The 14,918-nt window shown below is 40.3% G+C and overlaps 1 protein-coding gene across 4 annotated transcripts in view; it reads left to right on the forward strand.

The window, feature by feature from the left end:
• DENND1A (DENN domain containing 1A) overlaps window positions 1–14,918 on the forward strand; it is a 1,402,774-nt gene that overhangs the window by 916,063 nt on the left and 471,793 nt on the right. The window lies entirely within an intron of this gene.

Raw genomic sequence — 14,918 nt, forward strand, 5'->3', positions numbered from 1 at the left:
TTTTTTTAATCACAGAGGAAGGAATCTACAGAGCCCTAAAGTGGTTCTAAAATCTAAAGCCTATATATTTTTTTACCTTAATGCATTCCATGCATTAAGGTAAAAAAATGTTTAGGCATCAGTATCCTCTCCCCCTTTTTTTTTAATTTCAAAGGTGTTTTATTGAAATTACATAAAAAGGGAGGATTGCATTTAATATACATACAATACAAAAGCAATATACAACATAATAATGTAAGGACCACCATCTGCAACAGCTTTATAAAAAATGTGTGAGACCAGAAAAAACCTAAATACAAAGAAACAAATACAAGAGCACAAACAAAAGGGGCAATCAGCCATATAGGCAATGTGGAGAGAAACAGCAGTGGGCTCAATATGGGGTGTAATCGGACCTGCAGCTAGAATTACTAGATGAATTAACAACATTTGGCGTCAAAATGTACTCATAAGCATGTATCCGGGACAGCCAACCAGCGGTCCTAGATTTTGTTATATTTTGTTTGGGCACCCTTCATGTTTATAGATGAGCTTAGTGTAGGGTCAAACAGCATTGACTTTGTGACACCAGGCCTGCATAGTGGGAGGGAGTGCCTTCATCCATTGGCATGCATAAGGCTTCCTAGCAATAAATAGCACTTCCTGTAGGAAAAGTGCCTCAAACGTATCTTCCTTTAGGGTAAGGTAGGAGACAGGAAAAGTCTGGGGTCAACTGTCAGAGATGAGCCCATTTTATCATGGAGGAACCACTTGCAACCAGTAATCATGTATAACCAGATACAAAATGTGGAAAAATGTTACTCAGGGATCTGAGCATCTGGGGCAAGTGGGAGAGTAAGGGAGGTGATATCTGGCTATAATTACTGGGTTCAGGTATGTCCTATGCAGTATATAAAGCTGGGTGAGGCGATCTGAAGCCTTAGGAGACACCAACTTATAGGCGTCTAATATTTCAGCTCAATCCTCATCCTCCACTTCACGTGACCATCTGGATTTGAGTTGCTAAGCCAGCTTAGTGGCCCAGGGGGGTAAAAAAGATCAGTGTAAAATATAGAGATCAATTTCTTCGGGTCAGAGCCTAAGATTGTGTCTAGAATGGGGAGCGTAGGGAACTGGGGAGTAGGATCAGAAGAGTATGTAGGGCATGCCGTTAATGTAAATATCTGAAAAGCATAGAGTTAGAAAGGGACAATTCATTCCTAAGTTCCTGGAAAGATTTTAATCCTGCTTTTGAAAAAAAACTTGGTGCAAATATAGGATGCCCCTGGAAATCCAGAGGGTGTAGTCTGGTATTGTTAAAAGTAACTGAGTGTTGCACCATAAAGGTGTGTGAGAATGGAAAAGCGGGTGCCCCGGGCGTTCGCAACGTTAGATCTGAGATTCTCAAACGGTGGCTAGCCATAATAGACTGGTGGAAATGTTCCCGTGTACCCCTCGCAGTATCATTTGAAAGGGATGAGCACCGAAATGGGCAGCTGGACAACTTACCTGGGCAAGATATTGTCTGCTTGTCTAGGTAATAGAGGTGGGATAGCCATGTAGTATAGGTTAAACTCTGGCAGAGTCATGCTCCCCAGGGAGACAGGGTTCTCTAATGATTGCCAAGATAATTTGTGGCTGCTGGATCCCCAGACAAAGAAATTAGGAATGGAATCCATAATACAAAAGAATTAGAAGGGGTTATGGACTGGGGCATGCTATACTAAGCACAGTACACAGTATTTTTGGCAGTAAAATAATTTTGATTAGGTTGATTCTTCCAATAACTCCTAGAGTGAGACGGCCCCATACCTGGGTCTTTGCTTTAATCAAGGTAAACGGGGGTTCTATGTTTAGGGCAATATAGTAAGCTGGGGTTTAAGGGTAATTTGCACCCCTAAATATCTAATGACACCTCTCTCCCCTTTTTTTCTTACCTGAGTCCTCATTCGATCAAGTGCTTTGCACATCTGTAGCTCTTCTCTCCCCTCACTTCCTGTTCTCACAGGCTTTGCTGAGACAACAAGAGCTGTTGGCTCCTGCTGCTGTCAAAGCCAGTGACAAGGGAGTAGGGGGTGAGACTGAGTTCTTTTATCTGTGTCAAAAGACGCAGACCGCGAAGCTCAGGAGCGAGCCTGCACAAGTGCCCCCATAAAAAGAGGCTTTCCGCTCCTCAGATGGAAGGAGCCAAAAGCGCAGGCATGGTACCCTTAGAAGATTTTGCCCACACTGGTCTAGGTGTAATGTTTTTTGGAATACTTTAGTCTGATGATAATAAGCACCTAATTATTTAAAAAATGTCAATAATTATAAAATTCTTTATTTAACGTTGAATTAAAGGGGATTTATATCGAAACATAAAATTTGATTTTTATAACATCAGCATTGCAATAGCAGTACAAGCAATTATTTTTGCCAATTCAATATATGCTTACTTAAAAAAAAATCTCTGTTTTATGTTGTGAGTGCTACCTTTCTTCTGGCCATCTGTTGCCTGAATTCCCTGCATGCTATGCAGCTTCTGCTCTGCTGTTTACTTTCAATTTCTAAGGACTATATAGCCCATGGTACCTTGCTATTTACAAGTAGTGATTCCTGTACTGACTCGGCTTCCTGAAACTCCTCCTCACAACACCACTGTAACTTACAAGGCAGGCTCTGTGAAACGCAGTGCCTACTCACAGGGCAAGCGAAAGCACCCTTCTCCAGTTATGCGACAGCTGCAATCTCCCTCTGCGCCATTACTGATGTCCTCACCTTGTCTTCTTCTGGGTTCAGTGTTTTCTGCCAGGCAGAAGCCTTTATGGCTGCAGAGACAAATAGATTATTTTCTGCCATAAATGCCTATGTGCTATTAATTATTTTAGAAACACAATAAAGTTGTATTAAAAAAAAAATAAAAAAAAGTTTAACGTAGAAGCAAGTTATAGTTGCAAATATAGAAAATAATGTTCCCACTGTCCCACAACACATAAACAATGGCAGCTTATTTTTGGTCTCAAGCACTACTATGTATAGAAATAGTTTAGTAGCTTCAGATCCAGCTCCGGCTATATACTGTACCTTTTATCTGTAGCTTGCATTGTGTAGCAAACTCTGCTGTAAACATGGCTGTGGCTCTTTTTACTTAGCAGCTCCACTGGAAACTACAATCACAAACATCCTCCTCTGGCATACATCTTCAAGCCAGACCCAGTGAGTTTAGTAATTGGGCAGTAAGTAAGTAGCGACACGTTTCAACCTAAATTGTGACTTTTAAATCTAGATACACTTTGCAGGCATTATACGTTTGCATGTTGATTTTACCAGCTAAATGTCTGTCTATTGATCTGCTTTCACCTGCTGTACTTGGTGGCAACTGAGCTCCTAAGGTGCTCAGTGTTCTGTAAACCCTATGAGTAGCATCACAGTTCTACTTGCTCATTGGCCAACAGAACCAAATGCATGCACGGCTTCAATAAATGCTGGATTACTCTACTTCAAAATACAAAAGCGCTTGCAAAATCTTCATGACTAAAACTTAATGCTGAATTTAGGTACAAGTTACATCAGTCTAGGATAAAAAAAAAAGTCACTATCCAGCTGTATATTTTATAAACATTTTATACTTATTTCATGATTTAAAAAAAAAAAAAGACTGTGTGCAACACCAAATTATCATGTAACCTAATTTGTTCTGGTTCTGTTCTAACTGCATTTACATATTTTTGTTGATCCTTCACTTTGACACATCTCCCCCTCAGAAAATTAGGGCTGAAGCAGGAAGTAATGCCTATTTTAAAATATAATTTTTTTTGGATTAAAAAGCAGCTCCATGCAGCTGGCAGTATCACACTGCAAACCGTTAATACTACCCAGGAAATATGAAAAATGTGCTAACGTTGAAAAGCCCACTCCTATTTTCATTTGAAAATTTTGTAGTATATTGCAGGTAGGTTGAAGACCAATCTCGCATGCTCTTCTAGATGGATCTGCTTTCTTAGGCCCATGAGAAATCCTGTTACTGGTGACAACTTTATACAGACCATGTACATTTTACTGTGGCTTTGGTCCCTTGCAAACCTCACCAGTGAGATATCATTTTTTTGTTGCTTCCTCATTTGCAAATGAGATTTGGCAGTTTTCTAGGACAGCAAAGAACCAGTTCCATTAAAGTAAGTGGAAGTTTCATCTCTGTAGTTCTGCTGCTAGCAAAAGAGCCCCAGCATTAGAATTACCTGTGCGATGATTTTGTGTTGTACAGCCTCCTCTCTCTCTCTGAGAAACTATAAAGAACTTTGAGTGGGTAGATTTGGGAATATCAGGCTTTCTTTTTTGATATGCCTTTGCAGGTGTTCCTGATTGTCCCTGCATTTATATTTAGGCTTAATGTTCACCTTAAAATAGAGCATATCATTAAACTATTTCTGCCAAACATATGGAATGTTTAATAACAGAATGTTTTTGATTTGATGTCCCATTGGATAAATTTCCCTTCACTTCCTGCGACATTTAATGTCTTAAATCCTAAGACTTGTGTCCTGGTTAAAATGGCTAACGGAACAAATAGAAAGGATACATTTCCCAAGCAGGGACATAGACAACTATAAAAATCAAAAAGCAGTTGTAACACTTTCCTCCTCTATCCGCAACTAAAATGAAGGGCCCATTCTCACTTATTTTGGTTGTACACACGTGTGAATTGGCCCATTTAGTTTCTTTTTAACAACGCAGTAAACTACCATGTATGTAGGTGAACCAGCCACACAGGAAAGATTAGGGTTTCTAAATAAATTATTTTTATGCAGAAACACTCAGTAGGAAAACCGAAGAGTGTTTATAGAGGAGAATAGTCCCCTTAACCAGAATGAAAACAGAAGAATGATTATATTTTTCTTATTATTTTCATACAGAATTTATATAGTGGCAACAGTTTGCACAGAGTTTTACAAAATTGAGGCAGACAGTACAGTTACAATACAATTTTATACAAGAAAAATCAGAGGACCCTGCTTGTTAGAGCATACAACCTAAGAGTGAGGGTCAAGTGAAACAAAAGGTAATAACTGTAGGGGATGAGCTGAAGGAGATAGCAAAAAGGCAGTTTATTAGTTAGAAGCAGCATAAGCATTTCTAAAGGGATACGCTTTCAGGAGTTTTTAGGGAATGGGAGTGGCTCTTGAGAAATCCTGGAGGCGAGCATGGGAGCTAGAGATAAAAGAGCTAGAGCAGAAGGTCTTGTGTATACCGAAGAGAGCGTTTTGGTTGGTATTTTGAGACAAGGTTAGTTATGTAGCTGAGGGCAGAGTTGTGGATGGCTTTGTAAGTTGTTAGTATTGAATTCGGTGAGCAGAAGTCAATGAACAGATCAGCAGAGAGGGGTAGCAGACACTACATTTTTATTATTTTAACTGCAGTAAGAATCTTAGTTTGGGATGCAGTTCAAAGATAATCAGCAATGAATGCCACTCCCAAATTTATACAATAGGTCAATTACAGAATTGGGTGAGAAGGGCAGCCCCAGAGTGATTAGGAGCTGGGGGAGTGAACAGTCCGTTAACAGTAGATACGGTAAGTGTAATCAAAGTGTTTGGTCCTAAGAATAATGAGCATTTAGCAACCAGATCGAATGGTACAGAAGGGGAAAAAAGAAAGGTAGAGAACAAGAAAAAAGAAGATGGGTAGGTTGCCCCAGCATAGCCCCAGAAATTGATTGGTTCTACAGAGGTGCTGAAATCTATATTTGGAGCAGACCACCAAATAAGTAATTTTCAAGTGTCTCCCAGTTTGTTATGATGCATTATAGGGGGAGGGGAGGCAAGGAGCCTACATCTTGTTATATTTCAGAATGGTATTCCTCAGTTGAATTGTAAGGCTTTCCATTTTGTAAAAAAAATTTCACTCTGTTGAGGACAACTTCACGGTCAGGGAAGTAAGGTATTTTCCAAAAAAATTGAGATTTCACATTTAGCTGCCATAAGGATATGATTTAATAGCTTTTGGATGGACTCGCTACAAAATAGTTCACCCAGCATGCAAATATTAGGATCTGATCTATACTGGAAGCAGTACCATATTCCAGTTGTCTTTGGGCAACAATATCAAAAGATGTGGCTCAAAGACCTATCTTGACTGCAGCTTCTCCAACATTGTATGGAAATGTCAGGAAAAACAGGATGAAGCCTAACAGGGATTATATACTATTTTATCATATTTTGTAAAAGTTCTACCTTATTCGAGTATAAATGGAAGTAACAATTTTGCATTGCATCCAGTAAAAGAGAGGAACAGAAGGAGAACTAGAAGACCACAATAAACTACTATAGTAGGCAGATTAAGAAAGTGCAAATCCAATTCATGCCCAACAAGTTTGGGTTGATCTCTCAGACAAACTGATTAATTGGCATACATTAGGCGTATAATAATACCCAAGTAAATTGGGAACCAAGACACCCCTTTGGGAGTCATGTGCTTGGAGGATATTGTGGCCTATCCTAAGAATCTATTATGGTGCCATATACATTTTTACATGACTTATTGCAATTAATGCAGGTCAGAAGAGCAAACTCTGGAAAAGTAGAGAAAAAATATAACAATGTTGCGTTTTATTCAATTTAGAGATAACCTTTTAGATCCAGTAAATAGAGTCCCATTTCCTAAGATTTTGGTAGATTGTAGCAAACAAGTTATGTTCATGTAGAGTATGACAAGAAGACACAAAAAAAATCTCAACATATTTTAGAGTCTCCTTGACACTTAAAGAGGAAGTTGGATTTTAATTGGTGGAGTTGAGAACCCACCACATGTAGGTTGGGTTTTGAATTGTCATTCACTTTATAACCTCAAAGAAGGCTATATAAATGCAATGATTGGTGTAGATTAGGGAGGGACATTATAGAATGTCGTCTGCAAAAAGGGACATTTTTTTTATTAAAAGTCCTTAATAATATCATGAATATTAGTAGTTAGGCATATTCTGGAAGTGAGGGGTTTAATATATAAGACAAATAATAAAGAGGAAAGAGGGCAACCCTGACAGGTACCATTGAAGATTTAAAAAGGTTCTGTTTATACAATATGGGATCCTGACAGCAGAAAAAAGAATAAAGTATAGTCCTTCCAGAGCTTTCATATCCCCCCCTTCGCAAAACCCATAGTATGAAGGGTAGAAACATAGTCTCTCAAAAGCTTTTTTAGCATCAAGGCTAAGAAGGATCATGGATAGCTTCTGGGCATTTGCATAGTCAACCAATGTGGTGGCTCGTATGAGTATTATCAATTAGGTACAAACCTGACTTCCTTAATGCAGAACAGGAGGACCCAGTTAAAACAAATTGACAATAGTTTGGTGAAGAGTTTAAGTCGGTATTTAAAGGATAAGATCAATTAAAAAAAAAAAAAAAAATGCACATTTTTTTGCAGGTAAAAAAAATGTGCATTGGTTATATTTTGTTGCAGGGGCCTGGAAAGCATTGCACCATGTTGATGCCATGCAGGTCTCCTGCACACTGTAAGTGTATCGGCTTACCCGTACATCCTGTACGGGTAAGCCGATACTTGCTGACAGAAAGGCTCAATGAACTACTGTGGAGCACCATGGTAGTTTATTGAGAACTACAAGCCGACAGCCGCAAAGGATGTCGGGGCTTGTAGTTCATTCAGACACACAGAACTGTGTGAAAAAGAGAGATTGACAGGTAAAATGTCCTTAATATACAAGTACCTGATTGATGTGAGTTCAGATTAAAAATGTTACCAAAACTAGTCCCCACTAGAAAATGACCTCGAACACAATTTCCAGCTTGACCCACAAACTGGCTAGTATGGCCCAAATAAAATGAAATTAGCAACACGATACACTACTGTGTATATCAAAACAAGGTGTTGCCTGGTGAAAGTCAAGAGTTTTGAAGAACACAACATCCTTGGAACAGTAAGATAGATAAGTAGATATAGTAGATAAGTTATAGCATGCCTACTGTAAGGTAATATAAGATATGATGGGCTATTAGCGAGGATCTATATAAATACATAAAAATAAGGATAAAAACCAGAAACGGGTTGAACCGAAAGACCTTAGTCCATCTAGATAAAGTAATTTTTTAGAATATGCACTCCGTAATTTTTACCATGAACAATTTTCATTCTAGATAATTGTTTTATGTCCAATTCACATTTATACATTTTGTTCTTTAAAGAAAAAATGTTTTTAAAAACTCTGTAGGCTAATCTAAGGTCATCGAAAACTGGTTGGTGCGGCCCCTTGAGGTGAGAGCATTGTTTGAAGGTGGTGGTGCTGCTGATGCCAGTGATTTGGACTTTTATATATATATATATATATATATATATATATATATATATATATATATATATATATATATATATATATATTACATATATGGGTTCTATCATCTGTGTTCAGGTTGCTGGTATTGATGGTGTTGCTATTGCTGTTTGGCGGTGCTTTTATTCCTAGGGGGTCGTGCAGATAAGCCTTTAATGACAAGCCCAATAGAGGAAAGTTTGGTTTTATGCTGTTCAAACATAGTTATCCACCTGTGTGGAGGCTTGATCCAATAGCCCTATAGGCCTATTTAACACACAAAATAAGCCAGGTTTACTGCGTAATGTCATAGATAGAGACAGTGGCAGCACAATGGTCACTCCCACCTCTGACCACTAGAGGTCTCTAGTGCTGGCGCGGTCGTAATGTGTTCCACATTGGAGCGCGTCATGTGACACGTCATTGGATGCGTCACCCGTCTGACTAAGGTCAGCCCGCAATGTTTGCTTACAAGGGCTGGAATGCACAGCACTTCCTCAATGGCGGTGATGGCGTGCGTTCTAGGAGACTGAAGGAGCCTATCTGTGGCTGATGAGCAAACAGCGCGGTTGCAATCCCGAAGGGACGAGGCTGGCGTGCGTTCCAACTGCATGAGTAGGAGAAAATGTGTCCCAACAAGGCAAGGATCATTTATTTTAACATTAATTTTAACATCAGTTAGCGTCAATTCAGGACAGCTCCAGATTGCCCACTAAAATATTTAGTAATACATTTTAACCCTTTGATTGCCAGTGACACACACACACACTAAATACCTCCATTGCTAGTATAGTGTCTGAACGAATCAATATCTTTGATCTGATCAGAACTATACTAGCGTCCCCATAAAAATCCATATACAGTTTAATAATTTTTATCTATGCTGATAATAGATCTAATATTACTATACCTAAGCCAAACATACTAGGGCCCTAAAACTTTGTCCTAAAGAGCATCTCCAATCTGGATCATGCAGCACCAATATAAAAAAATAAAAAACCTCTGGAGGGTGATACCATACAGCGATTTGCGCAGCTGAGCCAGCCTGCTGCAGTATATCTGCGGCGGGCGGGCGGCAACTGGTTAAAGGCAATCTATTTGCATTACTATGCATGCTGCATCTTGTATGCATATGTACACACAGGCCTTTTTAACTATTTACTATATTTAAAAACCTGAAATGTATACAGATTGAGAATTACACCACTTCCAACTTCTGCTTGTCATTCTAAGTGCTGTCCTCTGACAAACACAAATGACAATAAAGTTTATTTTCTTGTACTTGGTGGTCTATAGGCTTTCACATTCAGCTTCTAGCTCGATTTAAATTTGCAATAGTTGTTATAAAAACCTTGCTGTGTGGAGGTGTACAAGAACCATGGGCAGGAAGAGAAGGTATTGATGTGTTTTGTCAGAACAAAAACATTCAGCCCTTCTCTTGTTGTAGGTCTCTAATCTTCCAGCGGAATGCTGAGTAACATTGATTTGGGTCTGTGTTTGAACAGTAAAGAAAACCATTACCAGCAGAGCGGGGGAGGTTCTGGTTTAGTCTCTTATTTACATCGTTAGTACATCTATTGTATCCTGAACAAACAGGTATTAGTTTTGATTAAAAAAAAAAGAAAAACAGGAAATTAGTGTGTTTAGGAAAAGGCAAATCTTACTGTACGGTATATATGAAGGTTGCACTTGCCTTGGTGTGACATATGGATGACATTTAAGCAGATGTACAATAAAATAAAAAAAGGAAAGTGATTTGCGTTGACCATAGCAAGCAGTCATTGGCTTACTTTCATCTCCTAAACCCTCCTTGAGAAGTCATTGGCTTACTTTCATCTCCTAAACCCTCCTTGAGAAATTAACAACCGTAAAAACTGTTGTTAAATTAGGAGTCCAGTGAAGGGCAAAAAAATGAATAAGGTGATGGAGGACATCAGCTATGAGGATAAATTTACAATTATTTACTCTGGAGAAGAGACCCTGCTTTTTATTACAAATATGGCTCTGTACTCGGGATCTGCAAAATTATATTTTTGCATATAAGGTATGACATCCCCTTCCCATCAGTCTCGTAATTTATACTTTTTTTTATTCATATGCAATCAATAGTATGATGTTTTGAATGTGGTTGCTATTTTAAAAGGTGTACTTTAGGACTCCCCACTTATTCTACCAAGATTTACATATATGTGTGTGTGTGTGTATTATATATATATATATATATTGTGGGATCAGCTAATTTCCGCTTGGAAAGGATTGTCTTTCTAGCATAATAAGCTGTGTAAAATATAAACAGCTTTTGATGTGTGGAAGCCTGAAGATTATCAGCTATACCCAACAATAGAATTAAGGGGACTAATTTTATCCGTACTGCACCCAGTTTGTTTATGTCAGCGCCCGCCGCTCCCCAGAAATCCTGATTATATGTGCAGGACCAGACCATATGAATAAAACTTCCCACTTCTTTTTGACATTTTGGGAAGTTGTCTTGTGAGGTAGGATAGATGGTTGACATTCTCTGGGGGGTATAGTAGACCCTATGGAGAAACTTTATTTGCACTAGCTGATCCTGGGCCGAAACCATCAGCGGGAAGTACTGTTAGATCCCTGCATCCCAGTCTTCTCTGGTTAAAGTGGGGAGGTCCCTATGCTACTTCTGAAATAATTAGTCAATGCCCGAGTCATTACAAACAGTCTAGGATAAATGGAGGACACCGGCCTGTCAATGTTACGAGCTGTTAGCAATTTTGGGAGTGTGAGTTAAGGGCAACCAAACCAGAAAACTATGTCTGCACTGCATGCCTTAGTTGTAAAAACCTGAAGAACATCCAGGAAGGTAGTTGAAATTGGCATTTCAACTCATCAAAAGATAAAAGATGACCCTAAGGCATAATATGACGCAGAGTCCTGATGCCCACACCTGTGGATCCGGGACAAATCTTAGATGAGGTCGATTTGGGTTACCCATAATGGAGTATGGGGTGATACAGTTTTGGCCTCGCTCAGCACCTTAGTAACAAGTCCCCAAACAAATATAGTGGTTTTCATGGGAAGAATGATGTTAAGATTAGATTGGGGGCCCCTATAGACCAGATTGCTGAGCTCCGAATAAGAACCCAAGAGTGCAGCCTCTAGGTTGACCGCCGGATTGGTTTCAAGTTGCTTGAACCACCACCGCACAGTTACCAGAACTGCAGCCCAATAATACTTCTTAAAACAAGTTAGGACCAGGCCTCCCTCAGTCAAGGGTAGCTGTAAAATAGTTTTCGCCAGCCTGGGGACCCAGATAAAAGATGTAATAGTCCATTCAAGTTTCAGGAAAAATGTGTTAGGCATTGTTACAGGGGTCTGTCTAAAGATATCAAAAAAATTGGGAAGATAGGACATCGTAACCAAATTCACTCCCCCTACTAAAGTGAGAGACAGGGTCTTCCAAATCCTACATTTTTTTTGTAAAGTGATGCAGAACTGGGTATACATTATCCTCTTAATAGTTGAACAGGTCACTTTGAATCTGGATTCACAGATACTTAAATCGTGATACCCATTCCAGTGGGGCCTGCAGGGTTGGAGGGGTCGCTGTACAAATCAAAGGAAATAATACAGACTTAATCCAGTTTATTCTAATACCTGAAAAGGAGCCAGAAAATGTACAATCTCTAAGGCTGCAGCCAAGGTTTGTTGAGCATCTTGAAGATATAATAGGGTGTCATCAGCATAAAGCAACACTTTTTCCATCAGCGGTACAATCTGTATACCCTGAATAGGCGAAAAGGCATGGGGAGAGTGGATGCCCCTGTCACGTTCCTCGGTGGAGTGGGAAAGACTCAGACAGAATATGATTTGTTCGCACTCTAGGTGTAGGGCCTGAGTACAGTGTTTGCACCCATGAGATGAAATTGGGGCCAAAACCAAATTTACGCAACACCATCCTTAAGTAGTCCCACTCCACCGAAGTCAAAGGCCTATTCCGCATCAAGCGAGACCACCACTCCCGGAATCCTAGATCTCCCAGCGTGGACAATTGTAGTATATAAACATTGCAGATTGATATTGTCCCCTTGCTGGTCATGAAGCCTGTTTGGCCTCTGTGGATTAGGGAAAGTATTGCTTTATTTAAACGAAATGCCAACACTCTAGTAAATATCCTAGGATTGACATTCAGGCGAGAGATAGGTCAGTACGAGGAGCATTACTCTAAATCCTTACCTGGTTTTGGCACTACAACTATATTAGCACGCAGCAGGAAGAGTGGTGGCCTTTAGAGATGTCACCAACATCTCTCGCAATTTTTGTCAGCAAGGGGGTCACTGTAGCATTTATAAACCTCTGAGGGGAGGTGGTCATCTCCTAGGGTTTTCCCCGTTTGTAAGAAGCCCAATGCCCTTTGGATTTCCTTCAAAGTGATCAGAGCATCAAGCATCTGTCGAGCTTGATCTGAGAGAACCAGGAAGCCAATATTACCCAAAAAGGAGTCCAGCCCTTCAGAATCACAAGCAGAGGTAGAGGAGTATAGGTCGGCATAATTCTTTACAAAACAAGCATTTATGTCTTTCAGATCTGTGAACAGCGTTCCATCCTTTAATAGGTGCAATGTGTGTAGTTAAGGACTGTTCCTTAGACAACCACACCAGCAGCCTCCCTGTCCTCTCCCCCTGTTCAAATATCCTCTGAGATTGGTATAGCAACTGCTTCTTGGCTGCTGCTACTCAAAGAAGTGAAACCTTTTGCAGCGCTACTTGACAGTCATTGTATATTCCTCTGTCACCCAATTCTGAATAGCAAGTTTCTAAGTCTCCAGCCCTGGCCTCCACTGTAGATAAGGACTCAGCAGACTGCCTGTGAGCTGAGCCTTTATTCGCTTTGTATTGGCCCCTCACATAAGCCTTGAAGGTATCCCAAACTACTTCTGGGGTAGCAGTGTTGTGGTTATGCGGCCAGTAGTTCTCCACTGCTCCTGCCAACAGAGTTTCCACCCGAGTATCAGAAATCCAATATCCTGACAAGTGCCATACAGAGATAGATATGTCTTGTATCCTAGATAAGACCTGGTCACTGACATAAACAAGATCTATGCGGGACATCGTGGTATAGATATCGGAGCGACAAGAATACCTTCTAAGGTGCGGGTTTTTCCAAAACCAAACATCAGTAAACTTAAATGTGGATGCCCATTTACCCAATGAAGAGTCCATATTCACATCAGGCATAAACTTATCTAGATGTGGACATGGTGTCATACTGAAATCCCCAGCAAGTAAAATTTCAGTAGTGGAGTAGTTAGCCAACATTTGAGTCAGTTTAGTAAGTGAAGCAACAGTAGCAGACGGAGGAAAATTTAGACCCACTACTATCATAGCAATAACTGCATGTATTAATACAAATTTTCCCTTGGAGTCCAGATGCAGGTCTAGAAGCATAAAGGACAGTGACTTATGAATAAGGATGCTTACCCCTCGAGCATATGTGGAATAGGTAGGTAGCATGATAATAGTGGCCAACCCAGGGTTTTTTAGGACTAAGAATCCTACTTCCTGTCAGATGCGTCTCTTGAAAGATGCAAATGTCCGGGTGATAGGACTTCACAAGTGGGAACACAAAGGAGCATTTCATTATGGAGTATAAGCCTCGGACATTCCATGAGAGTATAGTTAAGAGTGCCATAATAAGGATAATTATTTCTCTATTCTATCCGGAGACCTCACCACTAGTCTTAGGGAGCATAATCTTGTCAAAAGGTAAAGTGAACTTATCATAGCTTATCAGTATAAAGATGTTACACAATGAGCTGTCAACTCAAATTTAAAAAAGAAACCCCAGTCCCCCCCTACCCCATGCTGACCCAGTAAACGAGAGACAGCACTTAATTCCCTAAACCAACCATGGTTATCAACCAACTGAGGTCATAAACAGATAACAACCAACGGGCTGTAAACGTTAAGTTAAGGGGGAAAAAAAACAAGGTTTCCTAGATGAGATGCTGCCATTTTTGGTCATAGGTCGCCATTCTGTGGGCCCTTTTTAACGCAAAAAATGAGGAGAACCTAGCTTGTGGGAATAGAAACGTTCAGTAAACTCCGCTGGATTGTTACCCTCTGCCTTCTAAGGCAATTCTATAATACAGATATTGTTACAACCTTTACGGTTTTCAGCATCCTCCGCTTTAGATTCAAGGACATTTACCTTGGTTTGGAGATTGTGTAACTGAGCCGTGTGATCCCTTAGGGTGCCTTCAGTACCTCCAATCCTGCTCTCTGCTTCCGTGAGGCGGCCCCAGACCTTGTACATATCCCTCCTCAATAGACCCACATCCATCTGTAGTGAGTCTATCTTAGCTGTGAGAGCATTCTGACAGACTGTTATTGTCTGCATAATTGCCATGAAGTTTGCCTGGTCCGTCAGAGGATGGTCTGGGTCCTCCGTCTAAGTCGCCATTTTGCCGACCTCCACCACTTGCATGGCTGCTCCATCAGGCTTAGTTGGCACTGCACTGTGTTTCCGGGGCTTGGATTGATTTCTACCGCGTTATCGTCTGCAGGATAATATTGGCAAAAAGTAGTGGGAGATCAGTTGGGACAGGTCAGAAGCAGAGCTCCTCACTTGTGCATCCGCCCCGGTCGCCATCTTAGAAATGCCC

This window comes from Pelophylax lessonae, assembly GCF_965119305.1.
Source record: "Pelophylax lessonae genome assembly, chromosome: 7".
In the NCBI taxonomy this organism is placed as follows: domain Eukaryota; kingdom Metazoa; phylum Chordata; class Amphibia; order Anura; family Ranidae; genus Pelophylax; species Pelophylax lessonae.